The sequence below is a fragment of the Mirounga leonina genome, unplaced genomic scaffold (assembly GCF_011800145.1).
Source record: "Mirounga leonina isolate KUSES-001 unplaced genomic scaffold, KU_Mleo_1.0 Mir_177, whole genome shotgun sequence".
Lineage (NCBI taxonomy): Eukaryota > Metazoa > Chordata > Mammalia > Carnivora > Phocidae > Mirounga > Mirounga leonina.
Genome location: NW_023270459.1, coordinates 10,130,502 through 10,155,804, shown reverse-complemented (window position 1 = coordinate 10,155,804; position 25,303 = coordinate 10,130,502). Strand labels below are relative to the sequence as shown.

Here is a 25,303-nt window from a genome sequence, read left to right as displayed (position 1 = left end):
CTTAGGACAGAGAGATGTTGATTTGCCTGCTGCCCGATTGTAGCAAAAGTAGTAAGCAATTCCTTTGGTGGGCCACTTCTACAGTGATGTTCGGGGTCTTAGCCCTGTACAGCCTGTTCCGCTAGGCCTTCCAGGGATTTTGTAAGCACCTTATTTCCAGTATTAAACCTCTTTCTGTTTGAAATAGCTAGAATGGTTTCGGTTTCCTGCAGTAGAACCCTGACTGGTAAGCTAGAAAGCCTGCCTCTGGACATGGCACTTGCTTTCCATGTTAGGCAGCAGCTGGCTGGCCCTCCCTGACCCAAAGCATCTTAGTGCTCTCAGGCAGGAGGCTGCTGACTGCCACCTGGACCCCAGAAGTATGGATTGACTATTGGTGATGCTCGGCTCCCAGCTGATCCATTTTTTGGGGTAGAAGAAAAAGAGAGGAGGTATGGAGAGTGGTGCAAGGGGCTAAGCAGTCTGAACTAGAAGAGAGAACATGCAGTGATTAGCATTGCACAATCTCCCAGAAGGGGCTTCCTTAGGGTTTGAGAAGAATAGCAGTTGAGCCCTTCTGGGAACACTCCACATGGGGTATCTTTTTTTTTTTTTAAAGATTTTATTTTTATTATTTATTTGACAGAGACACAGCGAGAGAGGGAACACAAGCAGGGGGAGTGGGAGAGGGAGAAGCAGGCTCCCTGCAGAGTGGGGAGCCCGATGTGGGACTTGATCCCAGGACCCTGGGATCACGACCTGAGCCGAAGGCAGTCGCTTAACCGACGGAGCCACCCAGGTGCCCTCCACATGGGGTATCTTAAAGGCAGATTTATGCAGCATCTTTGATTGTGATGCAGCCCAGCCACACTCCCAGGGAGTGAGATGGATTATTGGTTGCTTCTCAAAAGGCACATGTTGGAATCACCAGGATAAAACCAGTGACCTTTTGATTTTACCCTAAGCAATTGTGGCCACCTGCCCCTACTATCATATAGATATGAGCACAGCTCGAGGTATTCTCCAGATTTCTGGATCTTAAGTCTTCGCAAATATGTGGATTATTCCCTGAGATTAAGCATAAGGTACTGAGTTTTCACACTGTATTAGCACTGCGCTTACATTTTATTTATTTTTTTAAATTTTTAAAATTTTTTGCCCAAACCAGTATAGCTTTTATTGCATCTTTTTAAAATATCACAAATAAGTCTAAAAAATCATCCGGCATCTTGCTGTTTCTGAAGATGGACAACTCAGATCTTATTCATCAGCCTGCTGAACTGTTCCTTTTTCAGAAACATAGATACCATCCAAAACTTTTCTGATATCCTTGTTTTTAACAGTTGTGGCTTGCTGAATCAAAGCAGCTGAGTTCGATACAAGTTCAATGTCATTTCCTTCAAGAATTAACTCATCTTTTTGGGCTTGAGATACAGAACAAGCAACACCTGGCCTCATTCGAACCATGCGGATGTATTTCTCACCCAAGAAATTTCGGATTTCAACAAGAGAACCATTCTCCTGAATAACAATGTTGATGGGGAAGTGAGCATACACAGACCTCATCTTGTAATGGAAGCCCAGTGCAACGCCCTCGATCATGTTCTGTACGTGACTACAGATAGTGCGAACAGTAGCCAGCTCTTTTCTATTTCCCCACCATTTGTCAGTTCAGAGCCTCTTCCTTTTCTTTCCAAGAAGACTGAGTTCTACATTGATGTGACTGAAGTCCCTTCACAGGGTTCCTCTGGGTCTTTCACAATAACTGTGTGTCCCTTCAGAGTGATGTCGACATTTTCTGGAATGTTGACAGTCTGATTGCTGAGAATGGTCTTCATTCTCTCAGGAGATGTGGCAAAGAGAGTCTGCGCTTACATTTTAGTTCAAGCCCCAAATAAGATCCCCTGAACGTAAAGATGGTGCAGACTCACTGACTCAACGTGCCATCTGACTGCCCACTAGCATGCCTTCCTAGACTCTAGAGCAAGGGACCCAGTGTGTGGTTCTTGCATCAGCAGTATCAGCACCACCATGGCACTTGTTAAAAATGCAAATCATCGGGCGCCTGGGTGGCTCAGATGGTTAAGCATCTGCCTTCAGCTCAGGTCAGGATCCCAGGGTCCTGAGATCGAGTCCCACATCAGGCTCCCTGCTTGGTGGGGAGTCTGCTTCTCCCTCTCCCTCTGCTTCTGCTTGTGTGCTCTCTCTCTCCTTCTCTGTCAAATAAATAAATAAAATCTTAAAAAAAAAAAAATAGATGAATGGGATGCCTGGGTGGCTCAGTTGGTTAAGCGTCTGCCTTCAGCTCAGGTCATGATCCCAGGGTCCTGGGATCGAGTCCCTCATCAGGCTCCCTGCTCCTTGGGAGCCTGCTTCTCCCTCTGCCTCTTTCTCTCTCTGTCTCTCATGAATAAATAAATAAAATCTTTAAAAAAAATGCAAATTATCAAGCCCTACCCTAGACCCACAAAATCTGGGATTTCTCATACAGTTACTACAGGGTGATTAAATAGAAACCTAGTGTGTAACACATCTAGCCAAGAACGTACAGCCACATGGCTGACACTGCCTGGGTTTGTGTCTGTCTTTGCCCATATTGTCACCTCTGATGGCATTGACTCTCCTCAGCCGGAGGGACCTATACTCATGCTTCACATTCTAACTCAAGCATCCTTTGCATATTGGTCTCTGACCTCTTTTCTCACCTTCTACGCTCCTAGTACTAACCCTGTTGAGCTTCCACCTTGTCATTTGCAACATGTACCTCAACACTCCTTGTTTTCATTTCCAGAGTAACTGTTGTGGTAGCCAGTCCAGAATTCATTCACTTTCCTGTTCATGGCATTCTCGTTTTGTTTTGGGAAAACCTGCCTACCCTAGTCTCAGTCATGTAGCTTGGGTGGAATTGACCTTACACACCCATCAGCAGTATATCACTCAGATCTGGCCAATCTTATTTCACTTCATGGTCACAGCAATTGATTCACAGGTGGACAGCTGACATAAATGAGTCCAAGGAGGGTTGGTCCATAAGCTTTGATTTAAAATATCGGGAAATATGGGCTCATTTTTGGCTGGGGGTGTAATAGCTATTAATTGGTTTAATAAAAGAAATTCTGCTGAATCCAAAGCCAACTCCCAGGGAAGCAGAGGACAGCACTGGAGACAAATTCCCGAATTTTTTCAACACCTGGATTTGTCTGCCTACTGCAATCAGACACTGTGAAATGGCAGCTCAGTGCACTAACCAAGGCTTTGTGGGTTATTTTTGTTTATTTATTTTCCCACACCTGCAAGATGTTCAGTCTGTGGTAGGCTTCCAAAAAGTGTTGAATGACCAGACGAATACCTACAAGGAGCAAAGGGCTGAATTCCATCCTCCATGCACTGCCCTTGAGCCTCTTCTTCATCCCCTCAGTATGCATTCACTGGGTATGTCCCATGTGCCAAACATCTCCCCACTGTGTGATTTGCCTTTCTGGGCCTTACCTCCGGTGACCACCCTGGTCCTCACAACACCTGTGAGATCTCATAGGATAGGCACAAGTGTCTGCACCCCATTGCCAGCAAAGGCCTTTCCATGACTCCCATGGCTGAAAGTCTTTCAGCTCAGATGACCATAACAAGCCGCTGCCTGCTGACTGTGCTTCACAGTGGGGAACACTTTCATCAAACTCCCTTTGAAACTGGCTCTGTATGGCCCCAGTATGAATTAATTCTCTCTTTAAATGGGACTAACCAGCCCATCATCCAAAGGATGTTTGTCAGTCAGGTGACCAAGTGGCTGGTGGCCCACCTGCTAGAGGATGCTTAGAGGAGAAAACTCCACAGAAAACAGGCTCTTCTCTCCATTCACTTTTTTTAAGAATTATGATTCTCTTCCACCCAGAAAACTTTGGCTCAAGCTTTTAGGAAGCTCACAATTGCATCTGGGGGTGGGAAGTCTACCTGGAATGGAGTCTTGGTGGCTCCCGGGGGAGGGCATGAATTGGACTTGTTCCTGCCTGGGGAAGTCTGCAGCCCACAGACTGGTTGGGGCTTCTTCTCTGATGCTTTCATAGGGCAGTTAGAAGTCCTCCTAGGAATCACTTGCCTAATGGGTCCCACAGCCAGATCTGAATTCCAAGTTCTAACTCCCTGAGCAGTGCCCTCCCAATCCACTGTTACTTGGGGGAGGAATGGAATGTGGGAGGAGATAAGATAAGGCTGAGGGAAAGGGGGCAGAGCAAGAAAAAGGACATCAGGGAAACTCTAGACCCTTTAAAAACCATGGGTTAAGTTGTTGATCCTCAGTGCCATGATCTGTCCTAAGAAACAACTCTCCAGTCCGCTGGAGCGAACAGTCCTTGGATACTCAGTCCAGGAGGCCTTCCTCTCTCTGTTCCCCAATTGACATGGTTATATCTGCAACATCAAGGTCAGGATCTTGCATCAGGAAAAGCTTGGGGTTGATTTTGGTTCAACCCTCTCCTTTTACATGTGAGGACCTAGGCCCTGGGGAATTAAGAGGTACGTTGAAAAAAACAGAAATGTTAAGAGTTAAAGTGGAACTAGAATCTGTCTCTGGACTTTTAGCCCAGTTCCTCTCAGCTGTCACTTAGGATTAGCATTTATTGCCCTGAGCCTCCTGTTGGTTTTCACCCCACTCAGAAATCTAAGGTGCCCATTTATTGTACAAACCCCGGTTGCAGGATCCAGAGTGCTGAATAATAAGTTATCCTGTAGCTCCATCTGGTGGATCTTTGGACTACATTCTTATTAAATCTCTAGGAAGGACTGTAGTGGCAGGATTCCACCTCCTCTTATTGACATAGCACCATTTCCTCCATGGCTGTGAGATGGTTGGCTTCATCTACCCCTCCCTGTCCCACAACCTATGGTGAGCTTGCATCCCTTCTTCCTCAGGCTAGATGTGATTATTATCCCAACCTTAGCTTTCTTTCTCAAGCTCTCTGTGCTTTTTCTGTTCAAGCACTGAACAGAGAGCTGTCAGTGTAGGTGTTTACCAGTTCTCCCCACTACGTGGAATGGCTCCTGAGGGAGGGGACTTGGCTGTTTGTTGTATCCTGACAACTGGATACCTACACTAGGCACAGGGCCTAAAACAGATTAGGCACTCAAATGTTCCTTGGGGCGGGGGGGAGGCAGTTAGACCAGAACACTTGCCTTATACATACACCTACCACCCTGAAGTAGAGGCTGACACAGAATAGCTTTAATCCTGGATGGAGAAGCGGATAGAATAAAGAATGCCTCTTTTGAAGACCTTCCTCTTGTCCGACTCAACTTCTGATCCCCAGCAGTACTGTTCCCCTGTACAGTCCCAGCTACTGTCCTGATCTAAAGTAAGCAGGGCAATAGGAGCCCTGTTTACCCTTTGTTATTCTCTTTTGGGTATTGCTTTCAGATTTGTCCAATTTTTCTCTATCATAAATTCATTCACTCATTTATCATTTACCAAGCAACTTTAGGTATTATACCTTTGAATAGGTGATGTTGATATCAAGATAAATAAAATATAGTGCCAGCACTCAAGGGGCTGCAGTCTCTGAGGAGAGGGAGCAATATTAGAGGCAGGAAAATACTTGCAAGCAAATGTTTGCAGGCCAGGAAGATCCTGGTGAGTTTTCAAAATCAAGTGGGTGATAGAAGTGAACAGTTGGGGCTGTTAACTATTAGGCAAACCTGGGGTCCATTGTATGTGGATTTCCAATGGCATTTTTTGTCTGTTACCGTAGGCAAATGGAGCCCAGAGATTGAGTGTCCTGTTCATTACTATGAAAGCACAGTGGCCCTGATTGCAGTAGAGAGAGTTCCTGAGAGTCCATGAGAAATGCTTACATTCTGTCTGCATCGAGATCCAACTAGCTTGAACTGGAGATTTTGACAACTGTCTCTGCTGTTCCAAGGAAAGTCTCATTCCAGGAGAGGTAGGGGGCTGATGTTCATTTGCCTTCTAAGCAAATGCATCAGAGAGTGTTCTAACATGGAAAGAAAGTATAACTAATGAAATTAAATTCAGAGAAGAAAGATGAGCTCTGCTAATGATTAATGTTCAACTTAATAGATCAGCAGGACATGCTGAGTTGAGAAGTTGCCCAGAGGGCTCCAGTCTGATGCCCACGTAAAGGAAGAACAATGAAAGAAACAATTTCAGCTCCCCTGCCTCCCCCCACAGCTTGTTTCTGGGGTAAAACAAATATTAATTGCTCTGAAATGTCAGCTGTAGTAGTCATGTCCTCAGCTACTTTCTGATTCCCCACCACCACCACCAATGACTTGAAATGTGGAAATCAACTCTTCATTTCTGTTTGAAATCAAATATAAGACCTGCCACCCACCCCATATATGCACTAGCTTTTGACAAAGGGATAAATCAATCCAATTCAACAAGAGTGGACAGAGATCCTGCTATTCCCTGCACCTCCCCTCAAGGAAGACACAGACAAGCACAGAAGTGGGGGCAAGGCAGGGTCTGCTAAGGGGCATCTGGAGGAGAAGACAGAAATAGAAGAGGTTTCAGCTGAAGCAGTGCCTTTGGGCCAAAAGAGGCAGGGATATCTTCCTGGGGGGGGGGGAGGGGGATGGGTAGAGACAGGCTCTGGGCTCAAAGCATAAGATGAGGGGTAGCTGGAATCTGCTGCTTTTTCTTTTCCAGACACAAGAGGCAGGTAGGAAAAGATCATTTCCCCTGGCTCCCGCTTTGGAATGTATGGTCTCCTTTCTTCCCCCTGTCTTCCTTTTTTGGGTTTCATGGGGCCCTACACATGTGCCGGGCCCTGGACTGGAGAAGAAGAGAGTAGCTGAGGATGCTAGGTTCCCTGTGGTGTCTGGGAAATGGGTAGCTGGGAAGTAGAACACCAGGAGAACTCTGAGCAGGCCAGCATAATGGCAGGGCACTGGGGAGGGGACATCTGTGTGACAGCCGAGTAATCCCCCTATTTTGGACTCCATTGTATTTAACTCTGCAGTCTTTAAAATAATGTAATCTCTAGGACTCTGAGGCCTTCCCAAATCCTATTGACCTGAGAGTCGGATAAGAACTGATCTCATTTGTGTCTGAATGAATGAATGTTGTCTACGCAAGCAGCAGACATCAGGGCCAGGCTAATATCCAGCATAATAAAAGAAAATGCATGCTTTGTGGTTACAGATGGGCACACAAGCAGCCTGGCCTCCCTCTCCTATGGGGCCTGCAAGGGTTCTGAGGGTGAGGGGAGTGCATGCCTGAGGCCTGCCTCAGTGCTTGTTTGCTGAGCACCTCATGACCTTGCTGGCAGTGTGTCTGATCAGCCATTTCCCCTGTGACTAAATATTTGGTCACAGCAGTAGGAGAGAATTCCATCAGTGGACAGCTCTATTTTTAAGGCTCAGGTTTTGTTTTCTTTTTCCCATGAGGCAGCCCCTCTGGCAGCCTTGAGCATCTCTCACTGACAGACACCCTTGCTTAATGTTAAGCAGGTGTCTGATACTTGCTGGAAGGCAAAGAAATGCAATGAAAAAGTTGGGGTTGAGAAGCTGTGTTGGGATGAAGACAGTTTCTGTACCACTGGGGATCTATTTGCCAAGGTGATGCCTGCTTGCATGCTCCCAATGGTGTGCGTGTGTGTGCATACACGCACATGCGCATATCACATGCCATCAAGATTTTTCCTAGTCTCCCATTACCTACCCAAAACCCTCCCTTCCCCAACCAGCTAACCAGCTGATTCACTCACTCTATTAATGTATCTTCAGTTTTTTTGCCAGGGATGACATCCCTTCTTCTAGGCCTCCTCTTTTCTTCATTTTACTTGATTCCTTCAAAACTCAATGGCATGAGTCCCTCCTGTAGTTCAGTCTGAGCCAGCTCTCCTATTAGCTGGCATTGCGGTCTTTGGCAGGCTGTTTCATTAGCCCTGGGCTGTTTCTTCATGTATGACAATATTCCCCTCACAGGGATGTGGTGGGGGATGTTGTGTGCCCAGAGCCCCAGTAGAGAGTTAGTTGCTCTTGCTCTACAGCCTATTGTGAATCATTACAACTCTTCTATTATAAATCTGTCATTCATGGCTTCTGAGTGAAGAAAAATGGCTCATTTTGACACCCCCACAACCACCACCACACAGCTTGTGCCCTTATAGGACAGGGGCAGGGGAACACAGCTGGAAGTCAGCCCAATTGACTTTATTTCCTTCTAAATATGTGCCTTGAGGGGACTCCCAATTACAGGATCCCACCCTTTAAGGATACAACCCAAATGGAGCTGTCTTACCAGGCTATTCCTTAGTGTACGGTTTGGTCCACGAATGAGCACTTGAGGCATGGTAAGCCAATCAGAGAACTGCCTTAGGATATTTTGGATGCAGTTGATGGTAAAAAACATGATCCCTGCCAATCAACATCCTCATGTTCAGGCAGAAGCCAGCCTGGGTGATCAGGGCTGTCCTACAGACAAGCAGAGAGGAGAAACAAGGAGTGTGCCCCCCATCATGCCGAGGTTTCCAAGCCCTTCTCCACTGCCATTTGCTTGTGTGGACCTGTCCATGTCCACTTTGGACCAAACAGACCAGGAGGAGGTGGGGCACAGACTTTGGAGGAAGCACAGAGTAGGGCAAGATTGGGTAACATGCTTTGTAATTGATCTCAAGGGAAGGTAAACTTAAACAACTAACAATAACAAAAAAAAGAAAAGACGGAGGAGCAAGATGGTGGAGGAGTAGGAGACCTGGATTTCGTCTGTTCCCAGAAATTCATCTAGATAGGGATCAAACCATTCTGAACACCTATGAACTCAACAGGAGATCAAAGAAAATAGCAACAACTCTCTGAACAAAAAAGCGACCACTTTCTGGAAGGTAGGATGTGCAGAGAAGTGAATCTGAGGCAATATTCGGGAGGACAGACGGTGGGGGAGGGGGAGGGGCCTCCGTTGGCCGCTTCTGACAAGTGATAGAGCCACGGAGCGCAAAGTCAGAACTTTTAGAAGTTGGCTCCGCTGAGGGAAGTCAGTCTGGTGGCTAAGCGGAGGGTGGAAGCCTCGTGGGACAGTGTGGTCTCAGGACCCTCGGGGTCACAGAAAGACCGGGGGCACCTGAGTGCGGCAGGGCTCCCAGGTATCAGAGCAGGGAAGCCGGCTGCAGAGACGTAGCCGAGGAGCAGGCTCTCAGCTCAGGGTTGCCATAAACTGTGATCCGTGGCACAGTCGGGCCACTGCTCCTCCAGCAGGGACCCAACAAGTGGCAGATCTGGGAAGACTCCCCTTCCTCCTCCGGGAGGACTGGCGCAGGAGCGCACCACAGGGATCTGCTGGGTTTGGAGACTCCACACGGGGTTGGATGCCAGAGATAGAAATGCACGGTCACAGGCCGTGTTAGCACAGAGTGCGGCTGGAGACTGCGGAGATGGGAGTGACTGACTGCTTTTCTCTAGGGGCTCACTGAGGAGTGGGGCCCTGAGTTCTCGGCTCCTCTGGGGTGGAGATTGGGAGGCTGCCATTCTCACTCTCCTCCTCCAAAGCTGTACGGAAAGCTTGCAGGGAAAAAAGCTCCTGAGAGCAAATCCAAGCAGATCACTTAGCCCTGCCCGGGAAGAGCAGGGCAATTCCGCCTCCAACAAAGAAATTTGGGAACCACCGCAACAGTCCCCTGCCCCAGAAGATCAGCAAGAACAGCCAGCCAAGACCAAGTTTACTGATCAATGAGAACGGCAGAACTTCAGTGCTATGGGAATACTGCACATAGAATCCATGGCTTTTTTCCCATGATTCTTTAGTCTTTCAAAGTGACTTCGGGTTTTTTTTTTTTTTTTTTGAGTTTTTCTTTTTCCCTTTTTCAACCAACATCTTATGAATCCGATTTTTTAAAAATATCTTTTTTATTTTGAATTTTTAGAGTCATAGTCTATCCCTTCATAGTAGTTACCCTTATTTTTGGTATATATATGTAAGTTGTTCTCTCTTTAAAATTTTGGGATACAGTTTCTTCTAACATATCAAAATATACCATAAATCTCTAGTGTATGGCTTAGTTCTAGTATCCTGCCTGATCACATTCTCTCCTTTTTTTTTTTTAATCCTCTTCTTTCTTTTTTCAACCACCTTCTTATCAGTTCCTTTTATAAAATCTTACATAATTTTCATCTTTACACTCATATTCCATCCCTTCATCGTATTAACCCTTACTTTTGTACATATGTAAGTTTTTCTTTCTTTAAAATTTTGGGAGGCACTTTCTTCTAACAGAACAAAGTACACCCAAAATCTAGTGTGTGGCACTGATCTATGCACCAGATTGATCATATTTGATCATATTCTATTTTTTGTTTTGTTTTGTTTTTGTTTATTTTTATCTTTTTCTTTCTTTCCCTTTCTTTTCCCCCGATTTCAGGTCTTTTCTGATTTGTTTAGTGTATATTCTCTAGGGACGTTGTTACCCTGTAAGCATTTTGTTCTCTGGAAAAAAGGACAAGATGGAAAAAATCACCTCAACAAAAAGAACAAGAGGCAATACCGACTGCCAGGGACCTAATCAATACGGACATTAGTAAGATGTTGGAAATAGAGTTCAGAATGAGGATTTTAAGGATACTAGCTGGAGTTGAAAAAAAATTGGAAGTTATTAGAGCAATGCTCTTTGGAGAAATAAAAGAACAAAAATATAACCAAGTCGAAACCAAAAATGCTATTAATGAGGTGCAATCAAAAATGGAGGCTCTAACTGCTGGGATAAATGAGGCAGAAGAGAGAATCAGTGATATAGAAGACCAAATGATGGAAAATAAAAAAGCTGAGAAAAAGAGAGATAAACAACTACTGGATTACGAGGGCAGAATTAGAAAGAAAAACGATACCATAAGATGAAACAACATTAGAATAATTGGGATCCCAGAAGAAGAAGAGAGAAAGGGGCAGAACGTACACAGGAGCAAATTATACAGAGAATTTCCCTAATTTGGGGAAGGAAACAGGCATCAAAATCCAGGAAGAACAGAGAACCCCTCCCAAAATCAATAAAAAAAGGTCAACACTCTGACATCTAATAGTAAAACTCACAAGTCTCAGAGATGAAGAGAAAATCCTGAAAGTGGCTCAGGAGAAGACATCTGTAACGTACAATGGTAGAAACACTAGACTGGCAACAGACAGAGAGCAAAAAATGAGAAAAATATGCAGCCAAGAATACTCTATCCAACTATGCTGTCATTGAAAATAGAAGGAGAGATAAAAAGCTTCCAGGACAAACAACAATGAAAGGAATTTGCAAACATGAAACCAGCCCTACAAGAAATCTTGAAAGGGGTCCTCTAGCAAAGAGAGAGCCTAAAAGTAACATAGACCAGAAAGGAACACAGACAATATACGGTAACAGTTACCTTACAGGCAATACAATGGCACTAAATTCCTATCTTTCAATAGTTACCCTGAATGTAAATGGGCTAAATGCCCCAATCAAAAGACACAGGCTATCAGATTGCATTAAAAAACAAGACCCATCGATATGCTGTCTGCAAGAGACTCATTTTAGACCCAAAGACACCCACAGATTGAAAGTGGGGTGTGTGTGTGTGGAAAACCATTCACCATGCTAATGGACACCAAAAGAAAGGTGGGGTGGCAATCTTTATATCAGACAAATTAGATTTTAAATGAAAGAGTATATAAGAGATAAGGAAGGACACTATATCCTACTTAAAGGGTCTATCCAACAAGAAGATCTAACAATTATAAATATCTATGCCCCTAACATGGGAGCGGCCAGTTATATAAGGCAAATAATAACAAAAGCAAAGAAACACATTGACAAAAATACAATAATAGTGGGGGACTTTAACACCCCCATCACTGAAATGGACAGATCATCTAAGCAAAAGATCAACAAGGAAATAAAGATTTTAAATGACACACTGGACCAAATGGACTTCACAGATATATTCAGAACATTCATCCAAAGCAACAGAATACACATTCTTCTCCAGTGCCCATGGAACATTCTCCAGAATATATCACATTCTAGGTCACAAATCAGGTCTCAACTGGGACCAAAAGATTGGGATCATTCCCTGCATATTTTTGGACCACGATGCTTTGAAACTAGAACTCAATCACAAGACGAAAGTCAGAAAGAACTCAAATACATGGAGGCCAAAGAGCATCCTACTAAAGAATGAATGGGAAAACCAGGAAATTAAAGAAGAATTTAAAGAGATCATGGAAACAAAAGAAAATGAAAACAAAACTGTTCAAAATCTTTGGGATGCAGCAAAGGCAGTCCTACGAGGAAAGTATATAGCACTACAAGCCTTTCTCAAGAAACAAGAAAGGTCTCAAGTACACAACCTAACCCTACACCTAAAGGAGTTAGAGAAAGAAAAGCAAATAAAGCCTAAACCCAGCAGGAGAAGAGAAATAATGAAGATCAGAGCAGAAATCAATGCAATAGAAACCAAAGGAACGGTAGAACAGATCAACAAAATTAGGAGCTGGTTCTTTGAAAGAATTAACAAGATTGATAAACCCTTGGCCAGACTTATTAAAAAGAAAAGGACCCAAATCAAGAAAATCTTGAATGAAAGAGGAGAGATCACAACCAACACCAAAGAAATACAAACAATGATAAGAACATATTATGAGCAACTCTATGTCAGCAAATTAGATCACCTGGAAGAAACGGATGCATTCCTAGAGATGTATCAACTACCAAAACTGAACCAGGAAGAAATACAAAACCTGAACAGACTTACAACCACTAAGAAAATTGAAGCAGTCATCAAAAATCTCCGAACAAACAAAAGCCCAGGGCCAGATGGCTTCCCAGGGGAATTCTACCAAACACTTAAAGAAGAATTAATACCTATTCTTCTGAAACTGTTCCAAAAAAACAGAAATGGAAGGAAAACTTCCAAACTCGTTTATGAGGCCAACATTATCTTGATCCCCAAACCAGACAATGACCCCATCAAAAAGGAGAATTACAGATCAATATCCCTGATGAACATGGATGCAAAAATTCTCACCAAAAACTAGCCAATAGGATCCAACAGTACATTAAAAGGATATTCACCACGACCAAGTGGGCTTTATCCCTGGGCTGCAAGGTTGGTTCAACACCCACAAATCAATCAGTGATACAATACATTAATAAAAGAAAGAACAAGAACCATATGATATTCTCAATAGATGCAGAAAAAGCATTTGACAAAGTACACCATCCTTTCTTGATCAAAACTCTTCAGAGTATAGGGATAAAAGGAACATACCTCAATATCATAAAAGCCATCTATGAAAAACGCACAGCGAATATCATTCTCAATGGGGAAAAACCGAGAGCTTTTTCCCTAAGGTCAGGAACATGGCAGGGATGTCCATTATCACCACTGCTATTCAACATAGTATTAGAAGTCCTAGTCTCAGCAATCAGACAACAAAAAGAAATCAAAGGCATCCAAATCGGCAAAGAAGAAGTCAAGCTCTCACTCTTTGCAGATGATATGATACTTTATGTAGAAAACCCAAAAAACTCCACCCCAAAATTGCTAGAACTCATACAGGAATTCAGTAAAGTGGCAGGAGGTAAAATCAATACACAGAATTCAGTGGCATTCTTATGCACCAACAACAAGACAGAAGAAAGAGAAATTAAGGAACCGATCCCATTTACAATTGCACCCAAAACCATAAGATACCTAGGAATAAATCTAACCAAATAGGCAAAGGATCTGTACTCAGGAAACTATAGAATACTCATGAAAGAAATTGAGGAAGACAGAAAGAAATGGAAAAACATTCCATGCTAATGGATTGGAAGAACAAATATTGTGAAGATGTCAATGATTCCTAGAGCAATCTACACATTCAATGCAGTCCCCATCAAAATACCATCCACTTTTTTCAAAGAAATGGAACAAATAATCCTAAAATTTGTATGGAACTAGAAAAGACCCCGAATAGCCAGAGGAATGTTGAAAAAGAAAGGCAAAGCTGTCAGCATCACAATTCCGGACTTCCAGCTCTATTACAAAGCTGCCATCATCAAGACAGTATGGTACTGGCACTAAAACAGACACATAGATCAATGGAACAGAATAGAGAGCCAGAAATGGACCCTCAACTCTATGGTCAACTAATATTAGAGAAAGCAGGAACGAATGTCCAGTGGAAAAAAGACAGTCTCTTCAACAAATGGTGTTCGGAAAATTGGACAGCCACATGCGGAAGAATGAAACTGGACCATTTCCTTACACCACACACAAAAATAGACTCCAAATGGTTGAAAGACCTTAATGTGAGACAAGAGTCCATCAAAATCCTAAAGGAGAACACAGGCAGCAACCTCTTCAACCTCAGCCACAGCAACTTCTTCCCACAAACATTGCCAAAGGCAAGGGAAGCAAGGCCAAAAATGAGCTATTGGGACTTCATCAAGATAAAAAACTTTTGCACAATAGCCAAACTGTGGAAAGAGCCGAGATGCCCTTCAACAGATGAATGGATAAAGAAGATGTGGTCCATATATACAATGGAATATTACTCAGCCATCAGAAAAGATGAATACCCAACTTTTACATCAACATGGATGGGACTGGAGGAGATTATGCTAAGTGAAATAAGTCAAGCAGAGAAAGTCAATTATCATATGGTTTCACTTATTTGTGGAACATAAGGAATAACATGGAGGACATTAGGAGAAGGAAGGGAAAAATGGGGGGGGGGGGAATTGGAGGGAGAGATGAACCATGAGAGAATTTGGACCTGAGAAACAAAGAGGGTTTTAGAGGAGAGGGGAGGGGGGATTGGTAAGCCTGGTTATGGGTATTAAGGACGGCACGTACTGCATGGAGCACTGGGTGTCATATGAAAACAATGGATCGTGGATCACTACATCTAAAACTAATGATGTAATGTATGGTGATTAACATAACAATAAAAAACTAATGATGTATGGTGACTAACATAACATAATAAAATTAAAAAAAAAAAAAAAACTTTTGCACAGCAAAAGAAACAGTCAACAAAACCAAAAGACAACCAACAGAATGGGAGAAGATATTTGCAAATGACATATAAGATAAAGGGCTAGTATCCAAAATCTATAAAGAACTTCTTAAACTCAATACCCAAAGAACAAATGATCCAATCAAGAAATGGGCAGAAGACATGAACAGACATTTCTCCAAAGAAGACAGCCAAATGGCGAACAGACACATGAAAAAGTGCTCAACATCGCTTGGCATCAGGGAAATCCAAATCAAAACCTCAATGAGATACAACCTCACACTAGTCAGAATGGCTAAAATTAACAAGTCAGGAAACGACAGATGTTGGCGGGGATGCGGAGAAAGGCGAACCCTCCTACACTGTTGGTGGGAATGTAACTGGTGCAGCCACTCTGGAAAACACTTTGGAGGTTCCTCAAAAAGTTGAACATAGGGGGCGTGGAGCAAGATGGCAGAGGAGTAGGAGACCTGGATTTCCTCTCCTCTCAGGAATTCAGCTGGATAGGGATCAAACCATTCTGAACACCTACAAACTCAAACAGGAGATTGAAGAAAAAAAGAGCAACAACTCTCTCATCAGAAAAGCGACCACTTTCTGGAAGGTAGGACGTGCGGCGAAGTGAATCCAAGGCGATATTCGGGAGGATAGACGGCGGGGGAGGGGCGTCCGTCGGCCGCTTCTGGCAAGTGATAGAGCCGCAGAGCACAAAATCGGAACTTTTACAAGTCTGCTCCGCCGAGGGACGTCACTCTGGTGGCTAAGCGGGGGGTGGAACCCTCCGGGACAGTGTGGTCTCAGGACCCTCGGGGTCACAGAAAGACCGGCGGTGCCTGAGTGCGGCAGAGCTCCCAGGTAACGAAGCAGGGAAGCCGGCTACAGAGGCGGAGCCCAGGCCCGGGCTCTCAGCTCGGGGTGGCCATAAACCGTGATCCGCGGCACAGTCGGGCCCCTGCTCCTCCAGCAAGGACCCAACAAGCAGCAGATCCGGGAAGACTCACCTTCCTCCCCCGGGAGGAGCGGCGCGGGAGTGCACCACAGGAATCTGCTGGGTTTGGAGACTCCACCCGGGGTCGGGTGCCAGAGATAGAAATGCGGAGTCAAGGCCGGGGGAGCACGGAGTGTGGCCGGAGACCGGGGAGACGGGAGTGACTGACGGCTTTTCTCTGGGGTCTCAATGAGAAGCAGGGCCCTGAGTTCTCAGCTCCTCCGGGGCGGAGATTGGGAGGCCGCCATTTTCACTCTCCGCCTCCAAAGCTGTACAGAAAGCTCGCAGGGAACAAAAGCCCCGGAGAGCAAACCCAAGCAGATTACTTAGCCGGGAGGGGGCAAGGGCGGGGCAATTCCGCCTGCGGCAGAGACATTTGGAAACCACGGCAACAGGCCCCTCCCCAGAAGATCAGCAAGAACAGCCAGGCAAGACCAAGTTTACCGATCAATGAGAACGGCAGAACTCCAGCGCTACGGGACTACTGCACATAGAATTCACGGCTTTTTTACCATGACTCTTTAGTCTTTTAAAGTTAATTTTTTTTAACTGTCTTTTTGTCTTTTTATTTCTTTTTGAATTTTTCTTTTTCCCTTTTTCAACCAACATCTTATCAATCCCTTTTTTTAAAAAAAAATTGTTATTTTTCATTTTAGAGTCATATTCTATCCCTTCATAATAGCTACCCATATTTTTGGCTTATATATATAAGTTGTTCTCTCTTTAAAATTTTGAGATAGTTTCTTCTAACAGATTAAAATATACCCTAAATCTCTAGTATATGGTGTTTTCTATTCCCCTGCCTGATCACAGCCTCTCCCTTTCTTTTTCTTTTTCTTTTTTCTTTTTTTAAATCCTCTTCTTTCTTTTTTCAAACTTCTTATCAATTCCTTTTATAAAATTTTTCATAATTTCCATTTCTACAGTCATATTCCATCCCTTCATCATATCAACCCTTATTTTTGTACATATATAAGTTTTTCTTTCTTTAAAATTGTGGGAGGCACGTTCTTCTAAAAGACCAAAATACACCCCAAATCCAGTATGTGGCACTGATCTATATACCAGCCTGATCATATTTGATCACATTGTGGTTTTTTGTTGTTCTTGTTGTTTTGTTTTGTTTGTTTTTGTTTTTACCGTTATCTTTTTCTTTTTCTTTTTTTCTTTTTCTTTTTCTTTTTTCTCTCTTTCCCTTTCTTATCCCACTGCTTCAGGTCTTTTCTGATTTGTTTAGAGTATATTTTCTGGGGACGTGGTTACTCTGCTAGCAATTTGTTCTCTCATTAATCTATTCTCCTCTGCACAAAATGAAAATACGGAAAAAATCACCTCAACAAAAAGAACAAGAGGTAGTACCGACTGCCAGGGACGTACTCACTACGGACATTAGTACGATGTCAGATCTAGAGTTCAGAATCATCACTTTATAGATACTAGCTGGGCTTGAAAAAAATATGGAAGTTACTAGAGAAACCCTTTGTAAAACAGCTAAAATCCAACCAAGTAGAAATCAAAAAGGCTATTAATGAGGTGCAATCAAAAATGGGGGCGCTAAGTGCTAGAATAAATGAGGTAGAAGAGAGAATCAGTAATATAGAAGATGAAATGATGGAAAATAAAGAAGCTGAGAAAAAGAGAGATAAACAACTACTGGATCACGAGGGCAGAATTCGAGAGATAAGCGATACCATAAGATGAAACAACATTAGAATAATTGGGATCCCAGAAGAAGAAGAAAGAGAGAGAGGGGCAGAAGGTATAATGGAGCAAATTATAGCAGAGAACTTCCCTAATTTGGGGAAAGAAACAGGCATGAAAATCCAGGAAGCACAGAGCACCCCTCTCAAAATCAATAAAAATAGGTCAACTCCCCGACATCTAATAGTAAAACTTACGAGTCTCATAGACAAAGAGAAAATCCTGAAAGCAGCTCGGGAGAAGAGATATGTAACCTACAATGGTAGAAACATTAGATTGGCAACAGACCTATCCACAGAGACCTGGCAGGCCAGAAAGGACTGGCAGGATATATTCAGAGCACTAAATGAGAAAAATATGCAGCCAAAAATACTCTATCCAGCTAGGCTGTCATTGAAAATTGAAGGAGAGATAAAAAGCTTCCAGGACAAACAAAAACTAAAGGAATTTGCAAACACAAAACCAGCCCTACAGGAAATCTTCAAAGGGGTCCTCTAAGCAAAGAGAGACCCTAAAAGCAACATAGACCAGAAAGGAACACAGACAATATACGGTAACAGTCACCTGACAGGCAATACAATGGCACTAAATTCCTATCTTTCAATAGTTACCCTGAATGTAAATGGGATCAATACCCCAATCAAAAGACACAGGCTAACAGACTGGATTAAAAAACAAGACCCACCAATATGCTGTCTGCAAGAGACTCGTTTTAGAACCAAAGACACCCCCAGATTGAAAGTGAGGGGGTGGAAAACCATTTCCCATGCTAATGGACACCAAAAGAAAGCTGGGTTGGCAATCCTTATATCAGACAAATTAGATTTTAAACCAAAGACTGTAATAAGAGATGAGGAAGGACACTATATCCTACTTAAAGGATCTATCCAACAAGAAGATCGAACAATTGTAAATATCTATGCCCCTAACATGGGAGCAGCCAGTTATATAAGGCAATTAATAACAAAAGCAAAGAAACACATCGACAACAATACAATAATAGTGGGGGATTTTAACATCCCCCTCACTGAAATGGACAGATCATCTAAGCAAAAGATCAACAAGGAAGTAAAGACTTTAAATGACACACTGGACCAAATGGACTTCACAGACATATTCAGAACATTCCACCCCAAAGCAACGGAATACACATTCTTCTCTAGTGCCCATGGAACATTCTCCAGAATTGATCACATCCTAGGTCATAAATCAGGTCTCAACCGGTACCTGATTGGGATTATTCCCTGCCTATTTTCAGACCACAATGCTTTGAAACTAGAACTCAATCACAAGAGGAAAGTCAGAAAGAACTCAAATACATGCAGGCTAAAGAGCATCCTACTGAAGAATGAATGGGTCAACCAGGAAATTAAAGAAGAATTTAAAAAAATACATGGAAACCAATGAAAATGAAAACACAACTGTTCAAAATCTTTGGGATGCAGCAAAGGCACTCCTAAGAGGAAAGTATATAGCAATACAAGCCTTTCTCAAGAAACAAGAAAGGTCTCAAGTACACCACCTAACCCTACACCTAAAGGAGCTGGAGAAAGAACAGCAAATAAAGCCTAAACCCAGCAGGAGAAGAGAAATCATAAAGTTCAGAGCAGAAATCAATGAAATAGAAACTAAAAGAACAGTAGAACAGATCAACGAAACTAGGAGCTGGTTCTTTGAAAGAATTAACAAGATTGATAAACCCCTGGCCAGACTTATCAAAAAGAGAAGAGAAAGGACCCAAATCAACAAAATCATGAATGAAAGAGGAGAGATCACAACCAACACCAAAGAAATACAAACAATTATAAGAACATATTATGAGCAACTCTATGCCAGCAAATTAGATAACCTGGAAGAGATGGATGCATTCCTAGAGATGTATCAACTACCAAAACTGAACCAGGATGAAATAGAAAACCTGAACAGACCTATAACCACTAAGGAAATTGAAGCAGTCATCAAAACTCTCCCAAAAAACAAAAGCCCAGGGCCAGATGGCTTCCCAGGGGAATTCTACCAAACATTTCAAGAAGAATTAATACCTATTCTTCTGAAACTGTTCCAAAAAATAAAAATGAAAGGAAAACTTCCAAACTCATTTTATGAGGCCAGCATTACCTTGATCCCAAAACCAGACAAAGACCCCATCAAAAAGAATTACAGACCAATATCCCTGATGAACATGGATGCAAAAATTCTCACCAAAATACTAGCCAATAGGATCCAACAGTACATTAAAAGGATGATTCACCACGACCAACTGGGATTTATCCCTGGGCTGCAAGGTTGGTTCAACAACCGCAAATCAATCAACGTGATACAATACATTAACAAAAGAAAGAACAAGAATCATATGATCCTCTCAATAGATGCAGAAAAAGCTTTTGACAAAGTACAGCATCCTTTCTTGATCAAAACTCTTCAGAGTATAGGCATAGAGGGTACATACCTCAATATCATAAAAGCCATCTATGAAAAACCTACAGCAAATATCATTCTCAATGGGGAAAAACTGAGAGCTTTCCCCCTAACGTCAGGAACGCGGCAGGGATGTCCACTATCATCACTGCTATTCAACATAGTATTGGAAGTCCTAGCCACAGCAATCAGACAACAAAAAGAAATCAAAGGCATCCAAATTGGCAAAGAAGAAGTCAAACTCTCACTCTTTGCAGATGATATGATACTTTATGTGGAAAACCCAAAAGACTCCACCCCAAAACTCCTAGAACTCATACAGGAATTCAGTAAAGTGGCAGGATATAAAATCAATGCACAGAAGTCAGTGGCATTCCTATACACCAACAAGACAGAAGAAAGAGAAATTAAGGAGTCCATCCCATTTACAATTGCACCCAATACCATAAGATACCTAGGAATAAATCTAACCAAAGAGACAAAGGATCTGCACTCAGAAAACTATAAAATACTCATGAAAGAAATTGAGGAAGACAGAAAGAAATGGAAAAACGTTCCATGCTCATGGATCGGAAGAACGAATATTGTGAAGATGTCAATGCTACCTAGAGCAATCTACACATCCAATGCAATCCCCATCAAAATACCATCCACTTTTTTCAAAGAAATGGAACAAATAATCCTAAAATTTGTATGGAACCAGAAAAGACCCCGCATAGCCAGAGGAATGTTGAAAAAGAAAAGCAAAGCCGGCGGCATCACAATTCCGGACTTCCAGCTCTATTACAAAGCTGCCATCATCAAGACAGCATGGTACTGGCACAAAAACAGACACATAGATCAATGGAACAGAATAGAGGGCCCAGAAATGGACCCTCAACTCTATGGTCAACTAATCTTCGACAAAGCAGGAAAGAATGTCCAGTGGTACAAAGACAGTCTCTTCAACAAATAGTGTTGGGAAAATTGGACAGCCACATGCAGAAGAATGAAACTGGACCATTTCCTTACACCACACACAAAAATAGACTCCAAATGGTTGAAAGACCTCAATGTGAGACAGGAGTCCATCAAAATCCTAAAGGAGAACACAGGCAGCAACCTCTTTGACCTCAGCCAAAGCAACTTCTTCGTAGAAACATTGCCAAAGGCAAGGGAAGCAAGGGCAAAAATGAGCTATTGGGACTTCATCAAGATAAAAAGCTTTTGCAAAACAAAGGAAACAGTCAACAAAACCAAAAGACAACCGACAGAATGGGAGAAGATATTTGCAAATGACATATCCGATAAAGGGCTAGTATCCAAAATCTATAAAGAACTCATCAAACTCAACACCCAAAGAACAAAGAATCCAATCAAGAAATGGGCAGAAGACATGAACAGACATTTTTCCAAAGAAGACATCCAAATGGTCAACAGACACATGAAAAAGTGCTCAATATCGCTCAGCATCAGGGAAATCCAAATCAAAACCTCAATGAGATACCACCTCACACCAGTCAGAATGGCTAAAATTAACAAGTCAGGAAACGACAGATGTTGGCGGGGATGCGGAGAAAGGGGAACCCTCCTACACTGTTGGTGGGAATGCAAGCTGGTGCAGTCACTCTGCAAAACTGTATGGAGGTTCCTCAAAAAGTTGAAAATAGAGCTACCGTATGATCCAGCAATTGCACTACTGGGTATTTTCTCCAAAGATACAAAAGTAGGGATCCGAAGGGGTACGTGCACCCTGATGTTTATAGCAGCAATGTCCACAATAGCCAAACTGTGGAAAGAGCCAAGATGTCCATCGACAGATGAATGGATAAAGAAGAGGTGGTATATATATATACAATGGAATATTATGCAGCCATCAAAAGGAATGAGATCTTGCCATTTGCAACGACGTGGATGGAACTGGAGGGTATTATGTTGAGTGAAATAAGTCAAACAGAGAAAGACATGTATCATATGATCTCACTGATATGAGGAATTCTTAATCGCAGGAAACAAACTGAGTGTTGTTGGAGTGGAGGGTGGGGTGGGAGGGATGGGGTGACTGGGTGATAGACACTGGGGAGGGTATGTGCTCTGGTAAGCGCTGTGAATTGTGCAAGACTGTTGAATCTCAGATCTGTACCTCTGAAACAAATAATGCAATATATGTTAAGAAAAAAAAAAAGAAGAAGAAGAAGAAGGTAGCGGGAGGGGAAGAATGAAGCGGGGGAAATCGGAGGGGTAGACGGACCATGAGAGACAATGGACTCTGAAAAACTAACAGGGTTCTAGAGGGGAGGGGCCTGGGAGGATGGGTTAGCCTGGTGGTGGGTATTGAGGAGGGCACATTCTACAGGGAACACTGGGTGTTATGCACAAACAATGAATCATGGAACACTTCATCTAAAACTAATGATGTAATGTATGGGGATTAACATAAGAATAAAAAAAAGTATATTAAACATATATCCTTAGATCTTTTATCATAAAATATTTTCATATGTCCAAAAACCCGAAATACATGTAACTACTGTGCATTTAAAAAAAAAAAAAAAGTTGAAGATAGAGCTACCATACGATCCAGTAATTGCACTACTCCGTATTTACCCCAAAGATACAAAATAGGGACCCAAAGGGGTACATGCACCCCGATGTTTATAGCAGCAATATCCACAATAGCCAAACTATGGAAAGAGCCAAGATGTCCTTCAACAGATGAATGGATAAAGAAGATGTGGTATATATATATATACAATGGAATATTATGCAGCCATCAAAAGGAATGAAATCTTGCCATTTGCAACTTGGATGGAACTGGAGGGTATTATGCTGAGCAAAATAAGTCAATCAGAGAAAGACATTTATCATATGACCTTACTGATATGAGGAATTCTGAATCTGAGGGTTGCCGGAGTGGTGGGGGGTGGGGAGGAATGGGGTGGCTGGGTGATAGACATTGGGGAGGGTATGTGCTATGGTGGAGCGCTGTGAATTCTGTAAGACTGTTGAATCACAGACCTGTACTTCTGAAACAAATAATACATTATATGTAAAAAAAAAAAAAAAAAAAGTAGAAGAAGAAGAAGATAGCAGGAGGGGAAGAATAAAGGGGGGGAAATTGGAGGGGGAGACGAACCATGAGGGACTATGGACTGAGAAATAAACTGAGTGTTCTAGAGAGGAGGGACGTGGGGGGATGGGTTAACCTGGTGACGGGTGTTAAGAAGGGAACGTTCTGCATGGAGTACTGGGTGTTATACGCAAACAATGAATCATGGAACACTACATAAAAAACTAATGAACTAATGTATGGTGATTAACATAACATCATAATAAAAGAAAAGAAAAGAAAAGAACATGGCTTTTGCCAGTTCTCTGACAGAAATGGAAGACCAGGTGACTGAGAGATATCCATGGGTAGACCCTGTGAGATGTTTATAACATTGACCGAGACCCATTACTGTGTTTGTGTGTCCTCTGTGGGTTCCATGAGAAGCCAGAAAAGAAGATGACAAAGCAGGCTCATGTTAACTTGGAAAATGTCATTATCTTCCAAAAGCCAAGACATCAAATGGGAGAGAATCAGGCTTCTTTAGCTCACCTCCAGGGAGAACATTTTGGCCCAGATTTCTATGGTTCCCAGCAAGTTCCTCTCCACAAAGTTCAGCAAGAACAAAAGCCTTAGATGCACTTTTATTCTGGATTCAAGAATTCTTTCTGACATCTGGGCTAAATGGCACCTCTGGATGTTTTTCTACTTCCCCAGACCTCCTAGATCTAAATGCAACATCTCACCTTCAAGGACCCCAAATATCTAACTTTGACATGCAGGAGGTAATATGGCCTTTTGAGAGCTCAAAAACAAAAACAAAAATAAACAAACTCTAAGAATCAGCAAAATATAGGCAATAGCAGAGACACCCTAAACTCATTATGTAGGTACGGTCACAAAGTGACACGCTTGCTGAATCCAGTCTCATAGCCTTAAAAAAAAAAAAAAAATTTTTTTTTTGAAGTGTTTTGAATGAATTTGGCAGGTGGCTCTAATTCTACTCACACCATACTGCTCCCTATTGTTTTAGCCTGGTAATTACACTCATTTACATTTCCTTTTGGCTCTGGCTGACATTTGAATATGAGAGTGTTGAATTCTGGGTCACTGAAAGAAACAAAAGGAGAATCTAAACATAGGTGTCTAAGAGTATTTAATTCAATGCTTAAATAAATCATGTAATATTTAGGAGTGGATATGGGGTGGGGGACAATTCTACCTCTTTACCTTCAAAGTTCTCTCAATTGAACTTAAACATTAGTCTCTGTAATACTAATTCATGGAAACAACTCCCATTTTACAGGTGACGAAAACCGAGGCTACAGGTTGTTGAAGACATCAGGTTGGAAATGGCCATCTGACTTCTATTTTGGTGTTCTTCTATTTGGCACATTTGCTGCAGGGGTGGTGGGAGATTGCCTCAAAGGGGTATTGAGATCCATTTGCACAAAGTGCCTTAAAAAAAAAAAAATGGTCACTAGAATACAAGGTGAACTCCAGGGAATTAAAATAAAAAATTGATTCAGCAGCCTATATGCATCAAGGTGAGGAAGCAGCAAGCTGCTGACTGTACTTTGAACAGAAATTATACGACTTCTGAAAATAAATTGTGTTGCTCTAATGGGCTTAGCTATGAATCGATCTGATTCGATTCTCCCTTTGGCTGGCTGTGAGCTTTAGCCTTCTAGGCACATTGCCACAGCACACACACAAGACCCCCATACCTCCTTCAGGCCTGCTGCTTGGTGAATTACTGGATATTTTGGAGCCACAACCTGGATCAAGTAAAAGCTGCCATGGAGAATCGGGAAGAATTGAGCTCTAGGAAAGTGAAGGTGGCCCATTGCAGGTTTGCTGCAAGAGGCGGGTGCAGACAGGTAGCAGCTGTCTAGCTGTCAGGTTTGCAGGCACCACCATCACACTGGGAACAACATCCAAGGCCCTACTGGAACTTCTCCACACTGAGCTCTAATTGGCAATAGATTCTTTCAGGGACGTAGAGCAGGAGTTAGAGACTTAGGTAGGAAAGGGAGCTCTAGGAGCACAGAGACAAATATGGCTAACTTCGTAATTTCACTGAGAGCTCTGAGAGCAGAGGGGGCTGAGACAGGCAGAGGTGTGGCAACGGTTCACCAGCTGTCAAAATCCACAGGAAAGATCTGGTAGGAGAGAGGAGGTAAGGAGTGAATCAGAGTGGCCAGGACTCCTGGGATGA

General features: G+C 42.7%; 1 pseudogene; it reads right to left on the bottom strand.

Moving 5' to 3' along the window:
• Nucleotides 1-1,223: 1,223 nt before the first annotated feature.
• On the bottom strand, nucleotides 1,224-1,830 carry LOC118022921 (annotated as a pseudogene).
• Between the last annotated feature and the right edge of the window lie 23,473 nt (nucleotides 1,831-25,303).